The sequence below is a fragment of the Rhyacophila brunnea genome, unplaced genomic scaffold (assembly GCF_057557595.1).
Source record: "Rhyacophila brunnea isolate RB1 unplaced genomic scaffold, BYU_Rbru_1.0 scaffold_2, whole genome shotgun sequence".
In the NCBI taxonomy this organism is placed as follows: domain Eukaryota; kingdom Metazoa; phylum Arthropoda; class Insecta; order Trichoptera; family Rhyacophilidae; genus Rhyacophila; species Rhyacophila brunnea.
In genome coordinates, this window is record NW_028232859.1 from 17,499,967 (window position 1) to 17,513,609 (window position 13,643).

Genomic DNA, 13,643 nt, shown 5'->3' on the forward strand with positions numbered 1-13,643 from the left:
TAGTTTTATATCCTTGCCAACGATATTGTTAATACTTACTACAACATTATTGATTTGCATTTTATGTAATACCTTTATATCGTTTATATGCAGAAATGTCCTATTGCTCGACTATCGAATATTCCTTTAAAATTTTGAAAGATTTGTGATTTTTAATATACTCTTGGTAATTTTCCATTCTTATAGTGATAATGCGTTGTGTAATATGTATGGAAGAGGACTAAAAATATACGTGATTTCTTACGTTTTAATGACCCATCAATGTTAATTTTCAGGTCAGGAGGCAGTCTATTCTGAGCGCGGGAATAAAGTGTGTAGTCAGTCGAGACTGCAACGGGAGTTTCCCGACTTCCGCGTTGCACTTTTGTGCTCTCGTCCGTTCTACACCGCTAATGGTAAGCATTATTCTTTTAACCGAAGTATATTATTATACTCTAATTCAATAATTGATTCATTTACGTACTTCTCTATTGCGTAAATGCGTACCTTGCAATGGATTTCTTTGGCTTTATAAAGAAATCTCGATCTATTTTGAAAAGTTCCTTGCTGAAAACAAATCCTATTCTGATGTTTCAACACTATTTTTACTAAGCACTACTTTACGTATCTATTTCAGTTTAGTTAAGACTTATACTTCAGCTGGGGCACAGTCTAAAACGATCGTGACTACGCGACGCGAAGATTGTGCAAATGACGCGTGTAGAACAAAACATAATTTGTCATAAAAAGTTAACATGCGTCCATTTAATGTTATGTTTATTGTTCTATTACTAATAATAATAATATATTCATTGACATGTTTTCTTTTCCAAGTAAATGGGTAACGTTTTTTAGTCATCTTTACACGATTTAAGAATTAATTTCCCCGTCGCCATCACAAAACAAATTGACGTGTTCACAGCTCGACTTTCGGTCTCCGATTGCCAGCCAGTCCGAAATTTCGTCGCACCTATTTGCCGTTTCACTGAAGTATCGTCTTAATGCATGGTGGTGTATGATTTACAGTGCCCACACCAGAGTAGAGAATAGTATTTCAAGGGAGATAACAGCGTATCTAATTTGGACGTTTTGACTCCACTAAAAACATTAATAAACATATAAAAATATGATTTTTCCTTAGAACAGTAATGGTGTTTCATTTGAGAACAAGACAACATTTACAGAATATTGAAAACAGACATGTTGAATTATTTACAATGGAATATTTAACTTTGTAATCGATTTACTCGACTTGGTTATCGTTGCATTTATATCGGTTAAATCCTAAACACCCCAATTTATAATAGCTATATTGAGATTTCTTTTGGTAACTTTTCATGTTTTTGTAATGTACCCATGACATAATATTGATGATCATATTGACCATGTGACTCTATTACACGAATAATTAGCCTTTTGTGAATAAATGTTCTATAATAAATGAGTATTTTTTTTGTAATTTGGTATATTCGCTTGTATTAGTCACTCCATGCATTATCTGTAGTCTAATTATTTACTCGCAAAGGAAATCTCTCGTATAAAAATGGTTTTATCTTCGTAGTAAATTATACAGTTTTCCTCCTTTGTCTGCCATTCGACCGCGATGTTAATTTGTTGTCATTAATCCATCAGTCACAACTACGCCGTACGTTCGCAGTGTTGTGAAACTATTATTCACGAGTGTGTTATATTATTGCAAATATAAATATAAACCAATTTAGGTTCAGTCAATAACTGGTTCAGCTTTGTAAGTCTACCGATTAATATATACACAATTTTACATTCGCTGTAGAGATTTTGTAAAGAAATTATATTCCAATTGATAAGGGTGTTGTACTATCCTCAAAGTAGTTCTGTAGGAAACGGGTTGAACTATACGATTTTTTTTTGCCTTTTAGTACATTCCGGGCTATGTTAAATATAGGTACAACTGACAAATAAATATGAAAGCTCCTTAGAATATACTTACTAAAATGAAATCTTTAAAAAACTAACAAATGAGTCCGCATACACGCTTTTGACGCGAAAGTGTCGATGCAAATATTAACCAAAATTATATTTGAATTCCTAACTACTTATGTAATAAAGATTTTAGTCGACGTATTTTTGTTGTTTTCATTTTTCAATAATTCGTATTGGGTATATATTTCTATTTTGCCTCGGGAACCATGGGCATATATTTTCTTCTTTTATCACGCTAAATACTAAAGAGTGTAAACGACTATGTACACGTGAACCACAAGACGTTGCGCCAAGTATCGTAGACCAGGTATTCATTACAGGGATCGTCTGAACGTGGTAATCGAAGAGATGCCGACTTCCCGCACGCCATTAAATCTACGGATAAATTACATAATTAAATTGCTGTAATGAACAACTTGTCTGCGACTTCCTGCTGCTGTATGCGACGCTGTGTGGTTCTTGTGTGCGTGTAGCGTTAGTCAATAAGAGCAATATTTCAGGAGAGCAATTTCAAATTTGATGTAATAATTTTGGTTTACAAAATATCCGCAGGCTGACTTTTTCTGTTTATTAAAAAAAAAAAAAAAACAACGACAACACGATTGTAGCGGATTTGTGGTCATGATCGTGTGACCATGGTTTTGCATCGCTGATATCGAGCGCGACCTCCGCGGGACCGTGCGTATTAACTATCAACTAACTAACTTAACTGTGTTTCGCAATAATAATTTGTATTGTTGTTTGCTCTCGGTTCTGTAATCGTGTGATCGAAATGCTCATGCTGCACAGAACACGTAGACGTAGACTCTTTGTTTGTCCTTTGTGCAAGCCATCGAGAACCAAAAGGTGCGCGAATATTTTAGCGTTCAACGTTATGAGTAGGTACGTACCACGGCCTGAAGAAGTATTTAGTTTTATCTCTTGATAAACTGAATACTAATTTCCACTTTCGATAGTACCTTCAGTCTCTATTATCAACCTCATCGGCGAGGGTATATCCACTAGTAAATGAACCCTCCTGCAGATTTGTGCACTTGTCTCGGTGCTTATATTGTTATAAGCTGCCACTTATTTCTTACCAAATTATTTGAAAATCAATTTTTCATTGATTATATTCGAATACTGCTGTGAATTTATACTGAAATTTTCGAAAGCTTCATTATATCTGTAATATGCTATGCCCGGTGGGAATGTTTTTATTAGAATTCAGTCTGAGTGTTGTACAGCTTGGTTTTTTTTATTATTATTTTCTCTGTACTCACAAAGAAAAGCCGTTGTGTCTGTCGTAAAATGTGGAGATTTTCCTGATAAACGTACGTGAGTTAGAGGCTTAGAGATAAGGCTCAACTTTCATTGCCACGATGGAATAAAAACTAGGCGATTTTTTCATCAATTTTTACAGAACGCCAAATCTCTTGGGCGCTACTAAGCCCTTTGTAGATACCAGCTGGTGAGATGTAGGTACGATTACGCTGGCTGGTTCCATCATTTTTATTAATTTAAACTCGACTAGGGTTTTACACACGCAATCTAAGAAATAATTTTTGAATACCTGTGTTGGTTAAAGTTTGTTAGTTAGCTAAATTATTCAAAATGATAGTTATTTTTATTTGACTGTTGCGTAATAATTAACGAAGAATAAATAGTGCAAATCCTTTATCCTCCACACAAACGGACACTGACGATCCTAATAATTATACCCGTTAAGCCACGCGCATTTGATAACCACTGGTGGATGCGACAGCTTGCAATAACTCGTAGGTAAACACCCTTAATTATACCTTCAGGCCAGATGGGGAATGTCTGGGTATGGAGAATATATCTGGAAAAGTGCGATGGTAGTAGGCGGAATAAATGTAGAATTCAGTGGAGCGTGCTAGACTTTCTTAAGCTCGGCCCCTCCCGCCGCCTTAAGATCAATAAAAAGCATCACTTATGGATATTTTTGCAAAATGTACCTCCCTCGAAACGGCTTTTCTGTGTTTCTGTTATGAATATTGTAATTGCTCATTTCTTCGAAACATTATTAAAATAGTATATTTAAATTTATCACTACATATCTAAAATGCTGTACGAATGTCCTATTGAAGCAGGAAAAATCATTTTTAATGTATGTGAAATAATTATAACATACCTATTGTGTTTTAGTTTAATTATGAATTTTCTTATAAGTAATTAAAATTATATTGTTGCTGTTCAAGGTAATTGTTGGAACTATTTTCATTTCATCAGTATATTATATCAGTGGCGTGCGGCTCATAGTTGCTGTGGTTGCGGCACATCCCAGATCTATTTCAAAATAATTATTGGATAAAATAACCTGATCGGCAAGCTTCTTACGTTGTCAATTTATGCGAGCTGGCATGATATTCTAAAAATCCGTCGTATTGATGTAATGTCCGCTTTTTTCGTAATGACTTTCCACATAAATTTCGCGTAATATAGCCAGTTGAAGTAATGATAATTGAATAGGTAAGTAAAAAAGACTGTTTTGATAGATAAAACTACAATGAATATTGTGCCCAATCCCAAAAGTCACCGCACGCCACTGCTATACCACACTACCTGCAGCACGTTATTAACCTTTTTATAGTTAACTTACAGAATGTGTCATATCGTCTTTATTTTATTATTAATTGGCATTCTCACGGTAAAGATTATGGTAACAATTTATATAGGTTCATTCGTGAAAACATCTTTTACTTATCTTATTTTTTATTGTTTCAATTTTCGCGGTGTCTAAAACGCTTCAAGTTAAATCACATTGTCTTGAAATTGCCCACATCTCACCATAAATCAAGAATAAACCGTACATTAAACTCTAAACTGTTGTATCTTCTCACACGCTATACCACGGCAAGTATTCTTTATTATCCAGATTTATTGGACAGGTTATGTACTTTGGTTTATGTTATTCCGCTTACGGAGACGCTCTGAGAGTAATTGCCATTCGCACAAGATTTTATTTCCTCTACGGTTTACCGAGAATGTTTTCCATAAGTGTTGCCTAGTGGTTTTTAACCAGTAGGAATTACACAATGGAACCGTTAACATTTTAAAGTATTCATTGTGTTACATTTTATTATTGTTATCTCTATAAACTTGCCCAAATAGAGTGTGCGGCCTTCGTGTCATGCTATCGTAACAGTTTTACTAGGGTCGGTTATTAGCCGTCTTCTTACAATCCACAATACATGTACATGCACAGCACTCACCGTTATGTACACATTTAATATTTGACACTGCTAGGTATCCATCTTCGGATGATACGTTCGATTTAGATTTGTTAATAAAGATACGATTAAAGCATGCATTACCGGTATTTCGGTAAATTAAAAAAATCATACCACTTATACTTTTTTATTATAATTATCTAATATCTAGGTACATATAATATGAAACTATAACTTGTGTAAAATAATTCAATGTATAATTCAGACATCTAGTGTAGAATCAGAAATAGAGGTCTATCAACAGCAGAAGTGATCTGCACTAAAATTAGGTCTAGTTTAACCGATGACACTACCTTTATTAAGAGGTTATTTCAATTCAACTTCTGAATGGAACTATAATATATAAATAAATCTCTGTATGTACTGTGTAATCGTATTTATTATTTAATATTTTATCTTGTCATTGACATTGCTTGGTTGAAATGTGATCCTACTGACTTGTTCTTAAATACCTAAATAATTACTTTCAAATACCATAATATTTACCGGTAATTTATCAATAAACCGGTATTTATTTCATATTTTAATTTATTAACCGGTAATCCATTTTCTCGTTAATGTTGCATGCCCTAGCTACGACACCACAAGTTCAATATGTAATAAGATTAGAACAGTTCGTATGAAGTCATCATATTATTTGGGGGATGTTTATTTGTTTAAAAGAAAATATCATTCGCACGCCACGCTCTTCACAGTGTTACCTATTTAGCTGTGTTTTTCACAAGTGCATCACTAGATTTCTGAATTGTTTTTTTAATTAAATGAACTTACTCTTGATGGGTGTGGGCGAGCAGCTAGCCTACTAGACGCCAAGCGGGAGTTGACCCTTCGCCTGGGCCATTCTGATGCTTCCCAGCAGTACAACGATCACTTAACCTTCAAGACAATAGCTCATCATCAAGATTCAGGTCTTCAACCGCTCTTAATTAATAATAACGTTCATATTTAGAGTGATTTGCATTACAGTTACCATGATAAATATTATTTATTTATTAAAGAATTTAATATGTGGTGACACAAACATTGTATATCCTGTTTTCTCTATTTAATTTACGAGACGATATAACGAAAAATAGGTAGAAATAATCGTGTATATTTATATGCCCATGTTTATTTTCTAATCAGTAGCCGATAATTCATCCACCTACGTCCGTTGGCCGATCATACTATGCTTTTGCGAAACGTTGACAAGAATGTCCAATCAGTAAAACGTCCAATAACCCGTCTCGATAAAATTATCATCAGATCTAATGAAACTCTCAATCGCTTTTGAAATCCTTGACATTACCTGCGGCCACTAAGCGTGACGATATTGCTAAGTGTCGTAAGTTGCAGTTTAACTCTGTGACTTGCATCCGGCCTATCGAACCGTGATTCATTCCCACCTTCGTTATAAATTTGGTTCAAGAAAAGCTTTTCCGTGTTCATCGTTTACTGTTGGTTAATTTATAAAATATATAAGTGTGTTGTTAAATATAAATGTTATTACTTTTTTGTGTAATTAAACATACGTTACCGTTACCTACTGCTGAACACATGTGTGAATGAATGGATTAATATTATATTTATGGAACCTATTTTTGCTTTAATTATCATCTCATTTAAAGAGCCCTGATGGCGAATACCATTCTTAACTATTTTCATCGTATCCGCGACTTTCATGAAAAGAGTTTGATAGTTCCAATTCACAAGTCTTCTTCCAATAATTCCACCCCTAGATCTTCTCATAATTATACAACCTTTCGCTTGTTCATGTAATAAATTTTAAAACTTTCTTACACGAATACTTACAGTTTTAATGTAGTTTTGCATACCTACCGTACGTTACTTGTTATATTCATTAACTGCCGATAAATTTTTCAAGACCAGATTAGTTACTTTGTTTCATCTATAGGTATTCTAGTTCATAAGGATTTTAGCGACCCGTTATGCCCATATCTAGAACGAGTCGCTTCGAGGCTTTGTCCGCTTGCGGAAAGTGGAGGACATTCTAATGGCGACTGACATTCACTTCTTGCTTGTTGCCTTGGCATTGACGCGTCATCTAACCTTATATGAATAATTCTGTATTCTTATAAATTGATTTATTCATTTAAACCTTATGTTTATTTACCCTCAGGTATTTTACGAATTAAAATCTATATACTCTTCTTCTTTGAACGTGCCCTCGTTTAAACTAAGTACCTACCTGCATAAATTTTACAACATGTGTGTAAATGTATGACTGAATAGTAATTACATGACAAAATTCTAACATATTTGAGAAGCCTAGCATTTTATAGCACAAATTGGTTGAGTATATTATCATTTCCATCGTATGTTTTTATCTACGAAAATTCTTTAAATAATAAATCAAGAGAAATCGCTTTTATGTAGGCGTTATTATAAAATAATATCATTTTACCCTTGTGAAAATATTGGCCGATTTCCTTTTTTCTCTCATTCCAGAGTGGGTAAAAAACATCCTTGCGGTAGAATTTATGCTTTTGATTTCCTTCAATTCCTTTTTATGCGTATGGTGAATGGAAAAATACAATTTGAGTTAGTTACGTACGTATGTGTATTTACGACATACGCAATTCTTTCAATCGGCTAATCGAAAATCGATAATTATTTATTACTTTTACATACATTCTCTATTTGAAATTCAATGCCGGCATATAAAATAAAAGAAAATCAAATTATTTTCGTCATGCGTATAGAATCCATAATACGTACTTACCAATCACACACTTATTCAGTATCAATCAATATGTGGATGAGTTTTAATATTTTATTAAATGGAAGTCGTACTGTATTTTTAATTTCGCAGCACACACCTAAAGCCGAGACTCATCGCTAGTAATACATTTTATACAACCTGTTTTTTGATTACTGAAGTTATCTTATACAATATGGTTTTTATACATATCATACTACACAGACTATTTATTGAAAGATGCCGATGTAAAATATTACCCACAAGTTAAACTCATAAATATATCAACGCAAACGTGAAATTGAAATTGTGTTAGGGACATTCGTATTAGGGCTGGATTGAAGTTATTGAATATCGTATTAATGGCTTAAACATTGAAATATTATTCTACTTTTGAATTTAAAAAGGAAAAATCAACGTCTTTATAGGCCATATTAGGATATTTTAGTGACTACTTATTTCACAGAACGTCTTCAAAATCGCGGTGATCTGTCACCGTATTGCCAATGTTTTGAAATGTCACTAAATATAACTAACCCTTAAAATTCCACTCCCCAGCTTATCGATGGCGAGTTACGAAAGTCCCTTGGCGAGCTACATGATTAATTAACCGGTTAATGAATTAAGTTAAGTAACTCCTACTTTGGTGCTACGTGGACCGTACTTCTATTATATATTGTTTATAGAACCAGCGATTCGTATTAAAATACGTTATAGACCAGGGTTGGCGATCCTTGACGTAAGCGTGCCAAAATTTCCCAATTATTATTTTTCATCTGTCGTGCTGAGCAGTTATGGGAAAAAATAGTTTTTAAAAATTATATATATATATGAAAAATGATGATGTTCTAGATACCACTCACAGAACATAGCACACATATTGCTTTATCACTTTTTTTCAATTATGCCATACATTTCGTCCACCAATTTTAAAACTGTCTGCCAGAATCACTAGTGCTTCACCAAGTTTTTGTTTTTTATTTGGTGGGTGTATTTTTTGTTGGTAGAAATAAAATCGTTTTTAATGTATTATGTCATTAGTTTGTTATTTACGCACAAATTGGCACCAGAAATGCTCTGATCAGATGAGGGGTTCTCTCGCTACAGTGGTCTCAAGCATTATAAATCGATCAAAATTAGAGGTTCGCGGTGTGGAATTCCACGCCGCCTGATGAGGTTATTGCGATAATATTATATATGACGCATAAAGTCTTAGAACCCACCTATGCAATTACATATTTAAATTAAACGCAATGCTTATTTTTAATGAACCATTTCAAGATTTTGAGAATGTAACATTCCACAATATTATATTGAACATATTGAGGTGTTTTTTCATACTGAGATATGTATGTAATGCTTATTCTTTTGTCTGCTATTTCTTATGCACTGCGATCAGTCATTTATTATTTTTTTCTCTTCAAACGCGTAACATTCAAAATCATCTTGCGGGCCACTGGTGGCACGCGTGCTGTAGGTTCGCCACCTCTGTTATAGACCATGTCAGTTCAAAAAAATTGTATCCGACCCAGGCGCTGTGCTATCCACCTCGGTGTGACGAACATACGTTGTATATTTTTCGACAGTTGAATAGATACAACTGCGTGTTACTACTTTGCTTCAGTTTCTTTTTTAATTATAGATCTACTAGTTATTAGTAATCATGATACTTTCAACTAAATTCCGACCCATATTGGATATCTTTTATCCGTCTACTTATCAATAAATGAATGATTGCTGTACGCTTTGGTATTCCAGCGATGTCGAAGAATAGTTACGGCATTAAAAGTGAAATCGATCAGAGCTTCAATTATCTTTTTTTTTATTATGGTCTATTGCGGATTCTCTATTGTGACACTGACGATTTCGTTTACTTACTTTCGTTGCTTGTACAAATTAGATAGGATGTACTTTTTGTTTGCCTTAATACTCCATTTGACCGACATTAAAACATCATTTGCCCATTGCTCTAATTAGTTAATTTTTGTTTTTCTCGCTATCATTAGACACTTAGGTACTAACTTAAAGTTAACCTAATGAAATGAAAATATTGCCCTTCCTCCTGTTTTCCTTTTATTCATATTAGATTTTGAAAGCATACCAACATCAGTATCAATATACTTAAAAAGACTATGTACTTATCGAAGATTACTTAATGATCTATATACGATGAGAATATGAAGGTTTTGTTTCTCAATATTACTTATGCAATAAAACAATTATTACAATTCTACTTGATTTAAGTTTTGTACTAGTTATTTCATTTTCAAAACAATTACAACAGAGTAATAAAATAGATATGAGAAGCCAGTCGCCATAGACTAAGACTTTTGAAGTCAGATTTGGTTTATGACTTAATGACGATCAGGCAATAAAATGCAAAAAATACAAAGCCTTCGGAATGTCCTCAAATATTACTAATAGGCTGAATACGCGTGTCTTCGTTTACCTACTGACAAACTTTAGTACATTTGAAAATAACATACCTATTATTTAACACGTGTTTAAATTTGTTCCATATTGGTATACATACCTTCTCATCACACCCAGAAAGTAACCCACTTCCCTTATTTGTATGTTCCCTGGGTTAACCAGATGCATTATAAAACGGCTTCCAAATTTAACCACATTTTATTGTAATATAATTATGTATCTAAGCTCAAATATAATTTATAATTTTATCTTATGCGACTAGTGTCACCAAACAATATGAATTTTTATCCGATAATATTGTAATGTAAGTATCATCTTTTCGATAAACATTTCTACATTATAAGTCTATATTTCGCATTAATGTCAATATATATATACCTATATATAAAATACGTCTATTACCCAACTAGAATATATACCTATCCGTTCATCTGTTCATTACACTGTTCTGATGTTAATTATAATTCTAAGTAATTATCTACATTTGTGTTAATCCAGAAATCTCAAATGTAGAAAAGACATACTTAGACAACTTTAAACTAATCTAAAAAATTGTCTAAAAAAATTCTTGAATACATTAAATCTCGATTTTTAACGTGTCAATTAAGTGATGCGAATGCTTCAAAATAACAATTCAAAACAACATATTACCACCATCGTAATAGTGTGCCTTATATTGAGTATAGGTACTACATTCTTCTTTACCACATTAATGCACAATACTATCATTTGACACTAACAAATTGAATAATGTCGCTTATGCGGTTAAATCAATAATTATCAAAGTGTGTGTTGAATATCAAATTACGAGTATCATACTTGAAAAGGTAGTGGTTAATAAAATTGTATGTAATAAAATTTCCACGAATATTCTGTGTAAAACCATTTTTTTATGCAACTGTTTTAGAATCAAGGTATAATGTGTTTTTCAATCCTCCAATATGCTAAACAGATAACCTGCATGTTTGTCTGAGCCAATTATCGGGGTTACATCAGTTTTTGCGGCTTTCTATCGGTCGATATCGGTCTTACTGGTTGAAATAATTTCTTTATTATTTTGATTGATTTGAAATATTTTTTTGTATATACGTCTCTATTTACTATTACAATAATATTATCTCGCAACATTTAACATATATATTTGGCAGCAATGGACAAGGAGTGAGAAATTCGATTTCTCTTTCTCCAAATTATCAAAACTTATCCAAAATCTAGCGGAACGTTTCCATCCCACCCACTCGATCGGAGTGTAGATTCTTGTAGTGGTTAACCATACCTAGAAGCACTCTGTATTTCATCCAACGGAATTAGCAAGAGCCATTACAAACAAGGGGATCAGCGCATCTTGAGGTGCTGCTTGAATAATTGGAGCCATTAAATGTTTTCAGAGGTCAAACGAAGGTCTTTCAGGTTGACCGGGGTCGATATTTTTATACGAAAACCAGTTTGCGACGCATTTGTTATGGTATTATAATATGTTTCGATTATCGTATTACATAATTTCGTTAAAATGTTAATTTTATTTTTGTTTATCTGTACCATTACCTACATAAAATAAAGTTCAAAATAAAAAAAATAAAGAATTGAGCTTATTCGTTATATAAGAAGGATACTGATTTCGTATTTTATTGATGCTCAATTTAATTTACGTAGTTGAACATTCTGATAAAACGACGTGGGTACAGGGACGAATTTACCAGTACTCTGAGTGCGTGCAGGAGTCTTCAAGAAATATTAAGCAAAACCTGCCAAATTAGATATTAGAGCCTATAGATAATCTCAAGTACAAAAACGTCAGAACCTCTTAAAATAAATGAGGAAACGCAAATTTATAATGGAAATAGAATCAATTACAACAGTCTGTAAAAAGGACCTTTATAGAAAACCATCATTTGTGACATTGACACGTAGTTATGGAGTTGGAAAAGATAAATAAGTACCTTACATTAAATCGATATTGGAGCTATTTCATGTCATTTTAAATTCAACGTTGATGTGTCAAAGAGAAATGAATATTAAAGACCAATGCATAGTATTGCGCCGCTTTAAATACCTACTAGTTAAAGTTTTCTTCCATGGTGATTCCTAATATATTGTTGCTCGAGTAGGGTCCCTGCATAATTAAATCCGTCTCTGTGGGTAGATTATTTAAAAGTGCTGCTAAAGTTCAAAGTATTCGTTTTCGTTTATAAATGAACCTACTTATTTAAATATTAACTTAGTATCTTTATTTTCATTGGCTGTACAATCCGGTGTGGTGCAATCCTAAAGACGTGATAAATCTTATTTGCATTATCTCACGTATCCTAAATAAAGCACCACTGCTCGTTATGAGATCAAAACATGACCCGACGAGTCAAGTTTGTCGATTTTAAATCAGGTTAGGTCCGACTCAGCAGCGATACCTGATATTTTCAAACCGAAAACTTCACTGGTATGATGCAACGCCTGCAAAACGTTCCAAAAATAAACGTAATCTCCGCCAATCAAATTTGCTCTTCGCCGAAAGATTAATTACTCGGACCGAGAGCTAATTGAATAAGCCCAAAGGCAACAAAATTTCAGTCCGATTAGCCGATGGCTGCCGCTCTAGCCACTATTGTTGACGACACGTAAAGTCGCTCACGATCGAAGGAACAAAGCGGCGGCTAGCACACGGCACACGCACCCCCGCCCATTGTTTAATTCCGCAATTAACTCTCACCCCCACGGCCGGATGTTGGGCTTCGGACCCCACGCAGCGTCTGACGCGTGTAGACCTCATAAAATTCGATCAATTTTCACATGCTCTGCTCCTCTTGAACGATAAAACAAAGATTGCGTCGAAAATGGGTTATGAAATTTTTATATTCTTCGATGGGCGTTGGATTAGCACATTTCTCCTTAATATGAGTTTTAACAAAACATAGCTGTGAACACGAATCTTATTATGTAGTAGATACTAATACTATATTTATTTATTTTTATTACAAATTATTAATAACGAAGAGTTGCGTTTTCTAAAGATTTCATTCTTATCGAATAAACATTCACATTAAAGCAGTCCCCATATAAATAGTTATAATCATCCTTTAAATTTTGTTTATACGTTACACAATTTGTCTTTTTTTAAAAACCTATAAGACTACATCAAAATCTTACATAAGTATATAATATGCTATTCATAATTTCAATTAACAGAAATACCATACCAAAATACTCCAAACCATATAAAAAAATATTAAAAAAATAATTGCTTACAGAATTATAACGATCAATTGATATAGTAGAAATAAATGCTGGTATGTATATAAAATTTTATTTGTTTTTAATTATTTCAATACAGATTTTATCAGCTA

General features: G+C 33.3%; 1 protein-coding gene across 2 annotated transcripts in view; it reads left to right on the plus strand.

The window, feature by feature from the left end:
* Positions 1-13,643, plus strand: part of Oatp30B (Organic anion transporting polypeptide 30B) — a 184,333-nt gene that overhangs the window by 57,922 nt on the left and 112,768 nt on the right. For both annotated transcript variants that reach the window (XM_085946622.1, XM_085946623.1), the window contains one exon: positions 276-395. The gene's annotated coding sequence lies outside the window, so the exon portion shown is untranslated. The remainder of the gene's footprint in view (positions 1-275; positions 396-13,643) is intronic.